Source organism: Ovis canadensis, chromosome Y (genome assembly GCF_042477335.2).
Source record: "Ovis canadensis isolate MfBH-ARS-UI-01 breed Bighorn chromosome Y, ARS-UI_OviCan_v2, whole genome shotgun sequence".
NCBI lineage: Eukaryota > Metazoa > Chordata > Mammalia > Artiodactyla > Bovidae > Ovis > Ovis canadensis.
Window position 1 is genome coordinate 18,096,439 of NC_091271.1, and position 7,118 is coordinate 18,103,556.

The following is a 7,118-nucleotide window of genomic DNA, read 5'->3' on the forward strand; positions in this document are numbered from 1 at the left end:
GGAAGCAATAAATGCTGGAGAGGGTGTGGAGAAAAGGGAACCCTCTTACACTGTTTGTGGGAATGCAATCTAGTGCAGCCACTATGGAGAACAGTGTGGAGATTCCTTAAAAAATGGCAAATAGAACTGCCATATGACCCAGCAATCCCACCGCTGGGCATACACACTGAGGAAACCAGAATTGAAAGAGACACATGTACCCCGGTGTTCATTGCAGCACTGTTTATAATAGCCAGGACATGGAACAACCTAGATGTCCATCAACAGATAAATGGATCAGAAAGCTGTGGTACATATACATAATGGAGTATTACTCAGCCATTCAAAAGAATATATTGTCTTCCTCTTTCTGACTTCCTAAGTATTCTTTTGAATGCTAGTGTAGATTCAAGTATTTACTCAACAACATTTGTTGCTACAGTGTAAAATGTGGTTGACGTTTAAAATATTTGTCTTCTATTCTGCAAGCTTTATATTAATTCTAATACTTGTGTTTTCTTCAAGATTTTCTATATACAAAAGTATGTTATCTCCAATATTTTGATTTTTCCTTTCCATTCTGAAAGCGGTTTTTTGTTTTTTCATTGTGTTGTTTTTTTTTTTTTTTAAACTACAGCAGCAATTCTCTTTTGTTACCTGATTGCTCTGGTTGTAAAACTGCCAGTATAATGTTGAGCCAAAGTGTGTAATAGACCTCCTTGTGTTGTTCCCAGTCTTAGAGGGAAAGCTTTCAGTTTTCATTCTTAAGTATGATGTTAGCTGTGGGTCTTTTTACAGGTGCCCTTTGATTGAGAAAGTTCTCTTCTGTTCTTAATTATTAAGTGTTCTTTTAACCCTGGTTATGAAAAGATGCTAGATTCAAGGAAATGCTTTTTCTTCAGGCAGATGTGTTATTTGTTTTATTGTTTTAAAATGGCATAATGTTGGTTGACTTTCCTATCATGAACCAACTTTGCATACCTCCCTAAATCCCATGTGATCATGGTATACAGTCTTGTTTATATGCTGTTGGATTTTGTTTGCCAGTATTTTGTTGAGGACTCTTTCACCTGTATCCATAAGGGATATCAGGTGTGTGTGTGTGTGTGTGTGTGTGTGTGTGTGTGTGTGTGTGTGTGAGTGATGTCTCTGTCTGATATTGGTATGAGAGAAAGACTGGCATCACTTTGCCTGCTATGTGGGGAAGAGACATGTGGCATAAAGGATGAAGCATTGTTGGATTGAAGTTTAGCCAGGATTAGAGGGAGAAATTTAGGATATATCAGTGTGGAATTGGGGTGAGATTATCAAAGAGAGCCCATTCTCCTTTTCCTAGGCCTGTGTTAAGTGCTTGACATTGAATTATTCTGTTTGTTAACTAGGTAGAGATAGATTATACTTTGAATTTGCTACCTATTTTGTTTGTTAACATTTATGAAATTAGAATTTGTGGATCGGTTGTAATGTGCATTTAAGATACATTTTCTTCCATTTTTACTACAAAACAAGATGCCATTGAATAGCTGATGCCTTTTAAAAAAGCTGTTAACCTTAATTCTAAGAAATAAGCATGTTTGTCTTTAAGATACAGAAACACATTTAAAAGTTACAAATTTGCCTAAGAAGATGCAACTGGTGTGTGGTTAAGTTAGAATTCCAACTTAATCTCCTATGACTCCAAAGTCCATGCTTCGAAACTCTGTAGAACAATGCTTTTGTAAAAATACTCATCCTTTACATGTGATTTCACGTAATGATCAGTGTGGCGTTTTGGTTTTTTTCCCCCTCTTTATTTTTTTAAGTAGAAGAGGTTAAAGTGAACATGCGACAAAGCTATGATTCTAGAGCCATGTAGACTTGTAGTCGTAGTTTTTTCAGCTGTCATTGAGTCTGCTTGACACTCAGTGTCTTTGTCTGTAAGATAAGGGTGTGTATAAGTACTCTAGAGATTTGGAGATAATCAAATAGCGCATTTTTCTGTACTTAACTAATCTGTAGTATGTTTACACTTAGGTGGCAGTTTGTATAAAGGAAGCACTGGGACTTGTGGCCGCACCCTCTAAGAACAAAAAAGTATTAAAAATATGGAACTCCCATGTATGTTACGTGAAGAAGAACGAGAGCCAGAAGTACAGAAAAGGGAGGGAGAGACGAAAGAAGTAGATGATGATGCTGATGATGATGAAGTGATCTTGGTTGGAGTGGAACATGTAAATGAAGATGCTGACGTGATCTTTGTTGGGATGAGCTCAGCTTCAAAACCAGTCGTTTCAAACATACTGAACAGAGATACCCCAGGTTCTTATTCAAGGAGGAAAAGGTATGGTCACTTCAGGAAAGGTAACGCTCACAGATACAGCCTGTTAGTCATGTGACTCCTACATCAGAAGCAAAGACTGTCTTGCCAGTGTCTGACTCTGACTCAAGATCAACAGGTAGTCCTATTATTATTGAACCTCCGTCTCAAGCTGATTATAAAAATATTTCACCACAAATAGGCCTGATTGCTTTTCGAAGGAGTTATATTCTTCTTTGATTACCTTCACAAGTTCATTGCAGCATCCAGTAGAAACAGCAGTTTCTGCAGGAGATATGAATAAAAGTCCTCATGTATCAAAGCGAGTTTCCCCTTGTGAAACAAATCGCAGAAATCCCAGAAGGCCTAAACTCAGTGATGGCATTGTAGGGGAACATTCTTTAGGTTTCTCCCCGTCAGGTTTTTTTCATACCGAGACCACTCAGCAAAGCACACCAGACCGTGTCCATACCTCACTAAGCCATGTTCAGAATGGAGAACCTTGTCCAACACCTTTTCCAAAGGACAGTGTTCATTGCAAGCCTGTAAGACCTTTAGGGGAAAATGGACGGACAAAAACTGGTTTTCCAAGTTTGGCAAGTCCAAACAAAATTGGTGATCCCACAGAAGGAAATCTGATTGTGTTCCTTCGCGACTTCTACTATGGCGAGCATGGAGGAGTTGGGTAGCCAGAACCGAAGACCCACACGATGTTTAAATGCCTCAGCTGCTTGAAAGTTCTAAAAAATGTCAAGTTTATGAATCACATGAAGCACCATTTGGAACTTGAGAGGCAGAGAGGTGACAGCTGGAAAACCCACACCACCTGCCAGCACTGCCTCCGCCAGTTTCCGACTCCCTTCCAGCTGCAGTGTCACATTGAAAGTGTCCACACGGCCCAGGAGCCCTCCGCAGTCTGTCACATCTGTGAGTTGTCCTTTGAGACAGATCAGGTTCTCTTAGAGCACATGAAAGACAATCATAAGCCTGGTGAAATGCCCTATGTATGCCAGGTTTGCAGTTACAGATCATCATTTTTTGCAGATGTGGATGCACATTTCAGAGCATACCATGGTAACACTAAGAATTTACTTTGCCCGTTTTGTCTCAAAATTTTTAAAACTGCAACAGCATACAGACGTCATCATCGAGGGCACTGGGAAAAGAGTTTTCACCAGTGTTCCAAATGTCGGCTACAGTTTTTAACTTCCAAAGAGGAGAGGGATCACAAGACCCAGTGTCATCAAATGTTTAAGAAGCCTAAGCAGCTAGAAGGATTGTCTCCTGAAACAAAAATTGTTATTCAGGTATCACTGGAACCCCTTCAGCCAGGATTGGTGGAAGTTGCATCCATTACTGTGAACACATCTGATTTTGAATCATCACCCCCCAAATCTAAAAGGAGGAGGTCAAAAAAAGAAAAAAAAATAGTTAATTCTACCTTCAGTAAGTCTGAAGCAAGTATTTCAGTCAGAGTTAAAAATCACATTAAAAACAAAAAGATCAACTTATAGCATTATTCAATAATTTCAAATATAGGGAAACCGATGGGTAATTTATGTGATTTTGTTTTAAATAGAGGAAGTACAGTTTTCTTCGATCTTCATATTGAGCTGCTATTTAAAAATCTATGATCTGTTTTTCGTGTAATTGTCTTAACATGTAAAAAGGATGTGTGCATGTGTCTGAGAGAGAGAGAAAATGAGAGAAGTGGAGAAAGGAAAAGTAAGAACCTATTTTGGTATTTGATGTTACTTGTAAGTTCAAAAGCTCTACTATACATATAATCTGTAGAGTGTTTTAGCAACGTAATTTTGAAGTGTTTTCATGCCTTGAAGATCTCAGTATCAGCTATATAGCCAGACTTGAATGTCACTCTCTGAAGTGCCTCTTGGGCTGATCTAAGATAACCTGGCTCTGAAAGCGTGCAGTGGAGGTTGATGGAGAAGCTACGATGTAGGTTTGGACCGGACACAGGATTTAATCAGTGAAGAGCTGTGGCTTCTTGTCCCAGCTGAGGAAGAGGCATACATTCACTGCAGGCGCAGAGCCAAGGGAGAAGGAACACTGTCTCAGTGTGCTTTTACCTAGCCCAGGGACATCTCAAGGAAGCCAGCCGTTAAAATGCCTGTGTTTGGTGAGAGACCCTGGCAAGCATGAAGCAGGCCCTGTGTAGCACTGACTGCAGTTGGAGAAGCAGAGATAGTTAATGAGACCTGGTGCCTGTGGACCTCCTGTTGAGTGATCAAAAGGGGGATTTGATTCATTCTGTCCCCTTTCCCATTTTGCTGGCCTGTAGTCACAGTGAGGTCGGCATATCTGTGTCAGACACAGTAGCAAAGCAAGTTAAAATTCCCAAAGGAAAAAGAGCCTTGACGTCCACTTTGATTTGCGCTGGACCCATAGTTGTAGCTGAAAAGGATCAAACACAGGAAATCTGTTCAGCTTTTGAATTGGGCTAAATTGAGTTCTCTTACCCTTAAGCTACAGTGGAGTTGTCCAAGAATCGTAAATATAGTGGATAAAAATAGTCCAGGGTGATTAAAGCCTTTTTGGAACTCTTCCTTCCATTTTCCAGTTACATGTGTCTTAACCCGAGTTGACCATGTGAAGATTTCGGTTCTGTATCTTATCTTGCCTTGGACACAAATGTAGTACATTTAACAGCTAATTCTTTGCGTGTGTAATTTCCCATTGTATCAAACTTATTGAGTTTCCGTCTTTCTTGACACAGTCTGATGTGCAAGAATTGTCTCATGTATTTCAGTAATTATCAGGTCATAGAGTTATCCTTCCTCTAATCTATCCAACCATCTAATCTGTGATTATACTTGTGGAAACCTTTCTTGCGGTCTCCAAGGGCTCTTTCACAGACCTGTGGGGTACCCTCTAAGTATTGGTTTATGAACATCAGCACACTTGGCTGCCTCTGTAGGTTCTTGGAGTTGAGTCTCCTCCTGGAGTTGAATGTCACCCCTTCTCCACTTCTGGCACGGATACTTAGCAATCTCTGTGCACCATTCCAGGAAGCTGGGATCCTGTCTGTAGACCTATGCCAGGAGCAATCTCTCCGTTTCCTCTTCCTTTCTCCTCCTCTTTGTCTCTCGCCACTCTCCCCAGGCCTCAGTTTCTTTAAGTCCTCTAAGCTTTCACAAAATGCTGGAAAGAGATCATCACCAAGCGGTTAGCATCCTTCTCAGAACTGAAGAGGAAGGACTACAGATGATGAAGCTGTAGTGAATCTGTTGTCTCCATTTTAGGTAGTTTCGTGAGTGTAAATTCAAATTCAAATAAATTGTGTTTATTTACTCAGAGCATGATTGATTTATTTGCACTTTGAATTCTTTACTAGGCCTTTCTCGTTAGTTTATTTGGGCCAAAGTGCTTTGCTAAGTGTCAGCTGAAACCACTTTTAGTTGTATAAAGAGTGTGTGTGTGTTCTGGTCTCAGGTGAAAACTCTCTGTATAAATAAATATGCAGACTATTGCATTTGTATCTCCTTTCTTCGATTTCTATAGTAAAAGATACGAAATGTTTTAGTTGCGTGCTTTTATTGTTGCTTAGTATTATCAACACTGTTGCTGTTAGTTGCTGTGAAGTATGCTCCTAAGGACTACAAGTTGTATTTATTGCCAAATTAAAAGGTTCCCGCAATATGGTCCCTGACTGCTCCTCTCTTCCATTCTCTGTCTTCTACTCTATTATTTTCCCCACTAATGTACTCTTTTTGACAACACTGGCCTTGGTTTTCCCCCATCAAATTCCGTTTCTTCCCGATCCCAAGACTGCAAGTGCTGTTTTTCTGGAAATGCTCTTCCCGCAGGCCTGCATGGCTTGCTACTTCCCTTGTTTGAACTTCACCAATGCTGTTCAAATAACACAATCAAATCTCAACCCCCTCTCCTCCTCCTCCTTAAAGGCACTTGAAGTCTCTATCCTCTTCTTCCCTCTCCAGCCTAAATTTCCTAAGTTTTCACAAAAAAAGAAAAAGAAAAAATGAAAAAAGAAGAGATAATAACATCAGGGCTTTGCTTCTTAGAATTAACTTGAGTCAGTTTCCGTGCCTGCAAATCAAAGATAGTTAATAGTGAGTTGAGTTCTTTCAGGAGCTTCCTCTGTTTTTCTTTTGATACCTGTATATTTTGTTCACATAATGACACTTTGTTTTCTTTACAAATATATTGAAGATGTGTAAAGATTACTATTTTGTTACTGCCCTTTGTGAATTCCCTTGTCTGCCTTGCTTGTTCTTTCAGGTAAAATTTATTATTTTATTAATGTCATATTAAAAGACTGGAAACTTCCCAAATCAGCAAGTTTTGTCCCCTGTTTTAATAATCTTTATCTTAAACATTAAAAAAAAAAATTCCCTTCATGTTTTACTACAAGCAGCAAGAAAAAACCAGGAAGCACGTTTGGCTGTTTGGATGGAAATCCTCTTAGATAACTCAATTAAGTACAGTTTGTCCTCCCAGCTCATTAGGTGCATTTTCTACTTTTCATAAAACTGCAGATGTAGTGGACTTTCATCTTCACACTCCCCAGGCTCTTTCCTCCTGCCTCTCCTTTCTGCCAAGCATCCTAGGTGCACGACTGTGATTCCATTTAGAACGTGTTTGCTCAGTGAGCAAACGGGGAGCGATTCCCTGGCTTCAGTGCTTCTGCTGGCCAGAGACTCTGTACCGTTCCCTAAGAACTTCATGGTTTCGCTGTCCAACTTCTGTCACCTGGCTAGGTCAGTTGCAGTAGTTCATACTCACAAGTGAACTGGCAGGGATTTCTACACGCACATGTGCAGAAACCTACATGTGTACACAGTAACATCGCTGAGGGGAAACCTGT

General features: G+C 40.0%; 1 pseudogene; it reads left to right on the forward strand.

Moving 5' to 3' along the window:
* Positions 1-2,000: 2,000 nt before the first annotated feature.
* LOC138431232 (zinc finger protein 280B-like) lies at positions 2,001-3,687 on the forward strand (annotated as a pseudogene).
* Positions 3,688-7,118: the final 3,431 nt, after the last annotated feature.